The sequence below is a fragment of the Capsicum annuum genome, chromosome 8 (assembly GCF_002878395.1).
Source record: "Capsicum annuum cultivar UCD-10X-F1 chromosome 8, UCD10Xv1.1, whole genome shotgun sequence".
Taxonomy (NCBI): domain Eukaryota; kingdom Viridiplantae; phylum Streptophyta; class Magnoliopsida; order Solanales; family Solanaceae; genus Capsicum; species Capsicum annuum.
Window position 1 is genome coordinate 23178253 of NC_061118.1, and position 10884 is coordinate 23189136.

General features: G+C 32.3%; 1 long non-coding RNA gene across 1 annotated transcript; it reads right to left on the reverse strand.

The window, feature by feature from the left end:
* Window positions 1-4873: 4873 nt before the first annotated feature.
* Window positions 4874-7966, reverse strand: LOC107879667. The gene is made up of 3 exons (XR_001677054.2): window positions 7458-7966; window positions 6960-7026; window positions 4874-5175 (listed from the first exon to the last, which is right to left on the reverse strand). It is a non-coding gene; the product is annotated as an uncharacterized LOC107879667 (long non-coding RNA).
* Window positions 7967-10884: the final 2918 nt, after the last annotated feature.

The window sequence follows — 10884 nt, forward strand, 5'->3', positions numbered from 1 at the left end:
AGTCCGACCACTCCTAGTGACAATAGCCATGATGTGAGCATCATTTTTAGGATTGACAAATGTGTCACTAGGTAATCCACCCTTTTGTCTTGCATTAAGTTATGCCGAGATTTAGCCCAATTGAGTTTTAAGTTGCTTGATAGAGTCTGAGTGATATGTCACCATTTGACTTAGTTGTGAGAAGTCACCTTTTATTTCTCTCACCATCTTATCAGTCCCTTCAACACTCATTAGAATTTGAGCAAAGGTGTCTTCATTCTTGAGCTTATCTAGGTCAATGGAACTTGACTTTTTACCCTTTGCCCGATTATGCGGAGGTACACACCGATCATAATTTCTCTCCTTATCTCTCCAGTCCTGATCTCTATCACGCCAATATCTATGATGATCTCTTTTATTCTAACCTTGATTCGCACCTTACCTTTGATAGGTAGGGCAGGAACCCCCCGATTAGTTCTACAAGAATTGAATTTCTTCATCAAGGAACTCTATTTCCTCATCATCATAAGCTTTAGCACTCTTAGAAGCAACGATATTAACCGCCTTAGGAGGAGCTCCCATCACGTGCTTGGTGAGAAGATCAAGTTGTGTCATCACTTTAGCCATATTTACCTCTCTTTCTTCATCTTTTTTCATTTGCTCTTGACTCATAAAAGATGTGGATAGAGCCCCCATGGCCACCTCGATATCTCTTGTGTGCCACCCTCTACTTTTCTAGGCTAATTGATCTAATAAAGTTGATGTAATACTATATGATAATCTAACAAAGGAACCCCCAGCCACATTGTCGACTACCGTCTTGTTCAATTGATCCAATGCCCTATAGAAAATTTGAAGGAGCATTTTATCCGAAACCTCATGATTTGGACATTGTATTAACTTATTATTTAATTATTTCCAAGCCTCATATAATGGTTCACTATTAAGTTGGCAAAAGTTAATGATTGTATCCCTTAGTTGCAACATCCGAGAAGGGGGAGAGTATTTTTCTAAGAATGCCTCCATGAGCCCAACCCATAAAGTGATAGACCCCACGGGAAAAGACCGCAACCATAAGACCGCTTCTCTCTTTTAAAGAGAATGGGAAAAGACACAATTGGATCGACTCTTAAGATATGAAGGGCATGTCAAATGGAGAACACACCTCAATAAAATTTGTCAAGTGTAGATTAGCATCCTTATGTGCTTGGCCTCCAAATAACCCTTTCACTTAAAGAAAGTGAATCATCATGCTAGTAACATTAAATACTCCAATTCCTTCCGTCGGTGGAATACGAATAGCACTAGCTTGACCCGCATCACCCAGGTGATCCTTATCCTCATGATACCCATCAATCAACCCGGTATGACTACCATGTTGACTCATATTATCGTGTATACTATTATGCACACCTGATAAAGAACAAAAACACCAAACAATGTAAAATAAAATACTACAGCTAACCCAAAGTAACTAAAAACACTACAAGAGTGAAAACTTTGTTTCAATCCCCAGCAATGGTGCTATTTTTGATAACGCTAAAATTAAACTCTTGAATGGGTGTAAGATATTGTTGTCAATATAATAACCCAACATAGGTTGGGGTCGAATCCACAAGAAGTGAAAGCATAGAATTCAAAACTAAGAGTATTGATAGTCTACTAAGATGACCCATAGTGTGAATAAATCAAGCATAAATGTAAACTAGGAGATTTAGTTTGAATGTGTTTATAAATGACAACTACTTCCATTTTAGTGCACTACCTTGACATTGAAGAATGTTAAGAGTGAATTTCAATTGAGAATAAGCCTTGGGGTTATGCAATTATAGGTATGGGATCATGCATGGGTATTTGGCCATTTATTCAACTTTTAGCTAAAAGTCATGGGTAGGCTAGATGTCAATATATTGGTGTTAATCTTTAAATTACAACACAAAATTTCACAAATGGTTTCTTTCGAACACCTCACAAGTATGATAATTTCCCATAACTATTGCCTTAATTGACATCCTTATGTCTAAGAGATATCATTAAATAAAATAAATCAAGTTATTGGTTGTATTTATTCCTTACGTATGCCCTCTTTTTCAAGAATGACATGAGTTCTAGGGTAGTTAGAGTTTGCAACCCTCAACTCTCAATTAATTTATGAAATAAATACAACACCCATCATAACTAACTAATAAGAAAAAAATTAGCTAAAACCCATGCACTACCACTACCTAAGCAAGCATAACCCCAAGATTGGAAATTAGCTACTAATAGATAAAATGGATGAGAATATACCAAAGTTATCATTAACTTCATCCATGAGAAATAGATGCAATGTAGTTCCACACTTGGAGTTTTAATAATTCTTCAATGGAAAATCACTAACATATATTTTTCATTCAAGCTTAGTACAAAATTCACAAAAGATGAGAAGGTAGATGCTAAAAGAGAAGAAAGAAGCTAAAAATCTAAAAAAGAGGCTATCTTCAAAAGATGAAAACTAGGTCTTAAAAAATGAGCTAAAACCCTCCTTTTAAACTCCACTCTACATTTGATGGAAATTATAAAACAGACACCTTATTCTTGATCTGCTTGAGCGGATCTAAAGCAGATTGGGAGCAGATAGAGAGCAAATAGCTAGCAGCTCAAAAGCAGATATGAAGCGGATGCAAAATGAATACAAAGTGAATGACTCATTTCCTTCACATTTGGCCTCTTGATGACTTGAATGACTTGCCCAATCTTCTCTTTTTACTTTTACCTATATAAATGGGTATTACGTAAGAAAGTACCATCAAATTAATGGAAAAGCATGATAATTTAGGCTTAAAAAGTGCTAGCAAGTCGTCAAATTGATGACTCATCAGGAACATGAATTGATTTTGGTTAGTTTCATATGATTTTGAAAAGGCCTTGGTGGCCATGGTTTGATTATAAATGGTTTATATGATGGAGTATAATTTGGTTTAATGGTTTATATGGCATAAGGTAATGGACTTGCAAGCTCTAATATTGGTATGATGATACCAATGATTAATGCCTAATTAAAAGACTCTTTGTTAAATGGTTAGAAATGTGTAAATAATTTAATATGGGCTTAAAGAAGGTTGAGTAGCAATGCTGTTGAGGGTGGGAGTCCTGGGGGGACCACCACCGAAAACTAATGTTTGTCGATGTGAGGGTGGTTTTGTTGACTGTGTGCATGATATCACACTTTATATTTTGGGATGTACTAGTCAACTCAGGTTATTTTCTTTAGTTTGTACGGTTGTGCATGATGTCACACTTTATATTTTGGGATGTACACATCATCTAAGGTTCTTTTCTCTGGTTCATACAGCTAACACGTACCGAGGCCCTTTCAGTAGGGGAGTTGAACCTATATAGCCCATGGGTAGATATTTAGGACGACAGAGCTACACAACCTAGGTTAAGATTTTAAATGCATGCTAAACCTTGTTCCCTATCCCGACATGATATATATGTATATTTGTGATTGGATATGGTTACTTGATTTGGTTTTGAATGATGGCATTATTCTACCTTTATTCCTGAATTATATGCTAGCATTCACTCCGCTAACCATCTTCGAATATTGTACCCCCACGCGATGCATGAACCGGCCATACTACCATTCTTCTGCTCAATAACTTGGATTTGGGGATAGCTTTGATTTAGATTAAAGTGGTGAACTTCTATACTATGGAAGACTCCATTTCATGATATGGACTTCTTTTCATTATTGTCGTTTATTTGGTTTTGGTTTTGTCTATGGCCGAGGGCATGTCCCGATCGGATATTCGTTCACTCTGGTTAGAGGCTTTGTCAGACTACTATAGGCATGGGCAGGTTGGTATTGGTGTTAGAATTGGTATTGGTATTGGTTGGACACGTGGCTGTGACTATTTGGTTATGGTTAAAGACTTCATCTTATGTCTTTAAAATTACTATTGTTTTATCTTGTTATATGCTCAGAATTCTTCCGACAGATAGAGTAGGGCGGTTACAATTGGGTATTAGGGGTAGTCTGTAGTTCTGGTTGGACTTGAGATACCCGACACGACTAGGCTACGGTTCATATTTGTTCATCAAGATATAATTGACTAATTCTCAAAATAAAGCTCAGACCACGCTCCATTTCAATGCTTGAATTTTGAGAATGAGAAACATGTAATAAAGCATCCCAAAAATCTATGATTTGTTAAAGTTGAAAAAGTTAAGAAATTAAATAAATCTTAGACCAAAATGTCATTACAATGCTGAGATTTTGAGAACTAGCAACAATGGAAACCGTTAAATTTTAATTTGATAATATTGAAAGGATTTAAAAAATTTGACAAACCTCAAAAGTAAATGGAGAAAGACGATAAAGTTGAGCAATTTGATCAGTTTAAGTTTGAATTTTATAATCTTAAAATTGTCAGATAATTGTTGCTTGATTTTAGGCATACAATAAGGAGCATTAGTCGATCTATATAGGATATTTTGATCTGTATGAGAATTTTAGAGAGAGAAAGTATAAAGGATGGGGTATTTATAATTATTTTGGTATATTTGTAATTATTTATGTTAAATGAGATATTATGTAATAACTATATCTTAAGATGTATATTTATGTAAATTTTAGTAATATTTATTGGTTATAGCAAATTAATTGCTATAGAAAAGTTAATACAACTCTAAAAATTTTAATTATATCTATAGAATGAATATTTGATGAGTAATTTATATATATACTAGATAGCCCGTGCCCGTGCTATGCACGGGCATGTCTGTAACACTATCATGAAAAAGAGATCTAACACTAATAAAGGTAATTCCATTGTTTCTTTATAATATACTACATATTATATATATTCATTTGAGCAACAAAGTTACATAGTTACATCTTTTAGCTTGCTACAAAGAGAGAAACTAATAGAAAAGACGGTGCTACAATTGAATAACAGTTTCAGTATAACACACTTGATCTGGATAACACTGGGTAAAACCTTGAAGGAAGAAGTGAAAAATAAAGCAGGCAACACAAACCCCAAAATAATGCACACACTGCTCCCCACAAGTGACAAGAAATCAACAAATTGGGCACAACCAATGCAATAAAAGTCACTTCTAAAACCACAAGTTATCTCAGCCACACACAATACCCGCCTCTACAGAATCTCCTTTCCATCACTTCATAGACAGGGTTCTTCATTATATCTACGGATAATAAAAATAAATTAAAAATAAATATTCAATAATATACATAGGAAGAATCAATTAACTAAGAAAAGAGCTAAAGCCACATTCTCCTTTTGGCGTTAAATATTTTTTGTAGAGACTGCAGAAGCTCCACTTTATTGGAACTCCACTTGAAGGCAAAAAAAAATAGAAAACATGTAGAAGTTTAATTTAATCTTCTGATATCTGGTCATAGTAGTTGTTGGGCTGTTTCATTGTTTCATGATATTTTAATACCAACGCAGATTAATTACTATTCAAACTATTGATTCCAGATAACATCATCTAGTAGACAAATTTACAAAATATAACTAACACAAATATTTGAAAACCTGCAGGTTGTTTCCTAAAATATTCCAAAGCCAAATACATCAAGCCATATGATAAAATTATTGTCCGACCAAACTCATCAAGCCTAGTACCTGCTTCGTATGATGTGAATATAGAAATTTTTTTTACCAGACCATTGAGTTATAAACCATGATATCAAAGAAAAGGCAAAATACAATCTCTCTGTCTCTCTCTCGTCAAAATTAGCACACCTACGCGTCAAGCAAAATGAGTAGAAAATTACCTTTTTTATGGAGTAACCAGTTGCCTCCATCATGTCAAACAAAGAAGAGTAGTGGAACAGTAGTGGAACAGTGCCTCTTTAAATCAAATTTCAAATAAACTTGAGTTATATGCTCCGTTAATGATTCCATAAAGGAAAACATCAAGGTTTATTTGCTTAATTAATCTTAAAACATCAACCCTTGGACTATTTTCATGTGCTATTTCATATGGAACATTCACGAGCCTGTATAAGCAATTACTAATAAGTATCTCACCTTTATTTATCTTGTGATCATCCAGCTGGACAGAATTCCATTTCTTACCTATAGCATTATACTGAAAAGGGACATTACATCTTTTGCAATACTTTTCTAGTCGATGCCTTATCTCCTCAACTCTCTCTACTGGTCTAAATCCAGGTTTTGGAAAATCTATTTCTGTAATTTGAAGTTGTGGAGGTCCTGATGGACAAAAGGAAATTTCCTAAATGAAATATGGCCATTGAAAACCATACGAAATACCAAAATCAATTATGTGTATACTTGTTGTTTATCTTATCAGCATCCCAATTGGATTGCTAGTAAATATGTTTGATATCTTTCTAAATGGGCATGCTATAACATACATCTAAAAAAATGAGAATTAAGGGCCTAAAGTCAGTGCTAAGTAGGTTCAGAATGTAGGTAAATTTATTGATAGTGCATGTTCAGTTTTTTTTAAAATGTGTACATAGTTATAGTAATGCATTAAGTTGAAGTTGAACTTGCCTCTGACCTGGAAGGCTTTTAATATGTCTGCGGAGGATACTGTCCTCTTTGCGAAACTCGTACTTGCAATCTTATCCTGAGACCATCCATGGTTGTTTCGTACTTCTTATATAAAATTATGCATATTTATGGAACTTTAGTCTCATCAATGCCAAGTTTTTCAATCATCATATAATCTAAACAAACATTTAAATGGGAAGATTACTGATTATTCGATCCAGCAAATATTTATCTAGGAATCAATTATACAATAAAATATCAAATTAAAGAGAACTACTATATTACTAATGATATTCTACGTGCATTGTGATGAAATATCAGAGCTCTGAGGATAAAGTGTATCATCAACATATGCAAATTGAGGTAGAAATATTTTTAGAAATAAATACACAACGCAATCTTTCTTTATAAGGAGAACTAATAACAGACATATAGCCTTACCAAAGAGAAGACACTCGTATTTTGGCTTCGAAACTCGCCTGTAGCTGTCTTCATGCTCCATTTTGTTCTAAAGGATATTAAACAACATAAATGTTCAAATTAGAATTTCACTCACAAATTTGATACAAGTGTTACCGAAACTCTCCTAAAGTATAAATAATATATTGAGAGATCGGATAAATTTTAATTAAAATTGGAGTTCATGACTTATAGAACTGATAATACTTGTTCCCTCTACAACATTAGGAAGGATAAAATAGATGCATGCCTTAAGCTTTTCTAATAGGATCCTCTCGAAAGGAATGGTTGGGAGGAATAAACATGACTGCAAAAGATACGTCTTTGGTATTGGTTCTAAAGTGATTGACTAACTATTATTACAAGTATGAGTTATTCTAAATACTGAATAATTGGCTAAAGTCTAGCTTCGATGCCATATGTTGAGATTTAACACATGCATATAGCCAACACAACGAAAACATTAAAACAAGAACTTACCTTCAACTGTAATTGTTCAAGCATCGTTTCTCAATCAGATTCAGCTTTTCGATAGCGCACTATTTGAACATCTGTTAGAAGAAATTTTTAAGAAAAAATTCAGCAAGGTAGAGATAAATAAAGAAGGACAACAATGTGAGAAAAAAGAACAATCAGGCAGCAACAGTAACCTTGGAAAGTCCAACATACAATTGCTAAAAAAGCTGAAGATTTCTTAAATTTTATTTTGAAATAGGAGAAACAAAGCCTCAATTAGCAAGTTTCAAATGTGGTAAATTAATTTCGCCATTTATGTCAAAGCTCAAGCCTTAGCCAATTAGCAACCATATGCTAGATAGAACATTCAAAAATATTAGAAGATGAAACTCCTAAATTTTACTCTGAACACATATAGATAAAATGAAATAAAAAATATCGATTTACATATCTATTTTTAGCGATAAAGCCCAAAAACAATTAGTGAAATCCTTCAACAAAAAGAAGAGGAAAAATAAATAAATTCCACCCGAGACAAAGATAAAAGAATAAGAAGAACATTTAATCAATAATGGATGAAAAAAATTTAGTACCTTTTCTTGTTTGGTAAAGTAACATTCTGAAAGGAGTATATCCAATATTAGAACAATTGGTATTGTCCTTTCACTGTATCATACCACATGTAAATTGAATTTGCTACATGTCAATTAACTATGAATTTATTGTTTATTTAATTTACAGTTATGCCATTGGTTGTACCACAAAAATATATATATATATATATATATATATATTGTACTATGAGTCATTATAAACTAAAAAAATTCCTACTAAGAATAATATATATTTGAGAGGATTTATTCACTACTAGTATCATATGGGAGAGAAAAAACTTAAGTCTTATTTCATAAAGAAATTGTCTATGAAAATTTATTTCATGCAGTGCTTTACGACATATTCATGTACCCAAATTCTTTCTTCACATGAAAAAGAATTTAAATTTAGAAAAATAATTTTAAAAATTGGAGGTTGCAGTTCTCCAAAAAAAAATTTAGCAGTTAGATTCTTCTATTATCTTCTCATTGTTCCTTTTCACTACTATGACCCGAGTTTTTGATATTATATTATCTTACTAGATGACCTAACACAGGCATTTTTCAAAGATTGTTGTACTAATGAGATCAAAATAAAAAAAAATATGATTAAAGAAATTACTAACATAACATACTCCATATTATGTATATTTTGAACAAAGTTGTAGAATGACATTTTTGAACTTGTTACGGTAAGGATGTAAGAGAAACCTAATTGCGTAAAATCTGAATTTTAGAACCTATAATTGATAAGACAATTAGCTCTAGAAGAATTTGATAAAATTTTAAGGCATCTAAGTGTAATTCATAATGAGTAGAAGTCGATAGGGATGCCTTCGCCATAAACAAAAATAAGTTGTTCAAGTCTCCTTGATCTGTTTTTGAGAATAAAATTTTTTTATGAACCTGGAAAGAAAAATTGAAAGGCACAGTCCAAAAAGGAAAAAACTTATAAAGAAGATAATATGAAACTTTGTACTTGATTTGAAACTTAAGCATATAAGTCATGATCAATACCTTAGAAGTAGTATTTAGACCATAATAAACATTTCTTGCAAACAAGAAAGTAGCTGAAAGGTTCATGAACAGATCATGAAATCATACATCAATGGCAAGCCACCTGGTATTACCATCCAAGATGTAAAAATTATAACAATAAACATAATATATTAAAACAACATAAGCAAACTGGAAATCTTGAAAACTTACAAAAGCATTCCATAACCAATAAAACTCTCTAAGAAATCATGTACTTTAGATGATTTCAAATACTATTTACTTATTAAGAAAAAGATGGGAGACATATTACTATCAACAGGCAGTCATCATCATAACCTAAAACTTAACACAAAAATTAATATTTTCTATGATTGCTAAATCCTTACACAATTAGGAGGAACTTGTACAGCAAAATCCTAATTCTGCCATTACTTTGTTTCCCTAAATTAGAAAAAAGAAAAATAAAAAAGTTCATCTCTAGAAGAGACCACATCATGATTTTAGGTATAGAAACGAATAATATCTTAAAAATACGTACTGCAGGAATATCAATTATTCTTACTGCTATTCCTAAGGTGCAGAAAAGGTGTTTTAGTAGATATTTCATCAAATACTTTATAATTAACAATAATAATTTTAAATTTTATTACATATTTATAAAGAGAGTTGAATTATATCTTACATCAGAGGATGGACTTCATTTCAATGTTGGGATACGTATTTACACATATGATATTTACTAATTATGTTCAGTTTTCAGTTTTTTATACAAAGTTGATGTAGATTGAATTCTTTGGAAATGGTTATATTCTTAGAATTATATTAAAGTCCTCTACTTCAATACTTTGATACAATCTATTTGTGATGAATATCATTTCTCATGTTCTTTTAGCTTACTTGAAATATATCTACTTTTTCGTTAATTTCCACTTACTAATTTTTAGGGAGCAAGACACATTTTTTTTCATTTCTAAAGTACCATATGAGATGTCAAGTCTATTTTTTCCCATTAACCATAGCAATAATTTTCAAAATAGATTGAAGGGTCCTAGAAAATGTTTAATATAATTTATTCAAGATCATTACTTCGGTATATTTTATTTTACAAGGTAAGAAGCTATATATTAGAAATAGGATCAGCTCGGTAGTAATGTACCAGTATTCTCTAACAGTTAAAATAGCGCAGAGAAAATTTAAGAAGAGAGCTGCAGAATTCGATAAAAGACTATATGTCCATAGAAAAGGATCAACTCTAAAGCTATACCAGGTTACTGCATCTGAAAATGTTCAAGAATTCCTACTCTTCCTTATCCCAATAAAAAAATTAATTTTATGCGATGATGCATACGTGTGTACTATGAAGCTATACAAATAACAGTTACTAACTACCATGATCAATCACCAAAACTAAGCACCCCACGCTAGAGCGACCTTTGTAGCAACAATACTTCTATTTGCTGGACCATCTTTCTGTAACTCAACCCAATAACAGAGAATTTTTTACCAAGTTTCTCATTCCTTTATTTCTGATGTCTTATTTTAACTTTTCCTATTAATTTGTTCTCTTTCTAAATAGATAGGTAGAAGATCTCAAGTTGCCTACATAATTATAAAACACTTGATCCTGTGAAGAACCTTCAAAGTATGTCTTAAATCAAGAGCCTTTTATTTTATTAACATGTTGGGTTTAAATTCTTCTGCTCTCAGAAAATCTAAAAGAGTAGTGTCGTCATTAAATCAGCATACATAAATCATTTGTCCCTTAACATGTTCATTTATTCTTCATTAGTGTCATCTTAGATAGAGTTGAAAATTTACTGCATAAGTTGAATACGAACGGAAGAAAAGTGTGAGCTAAA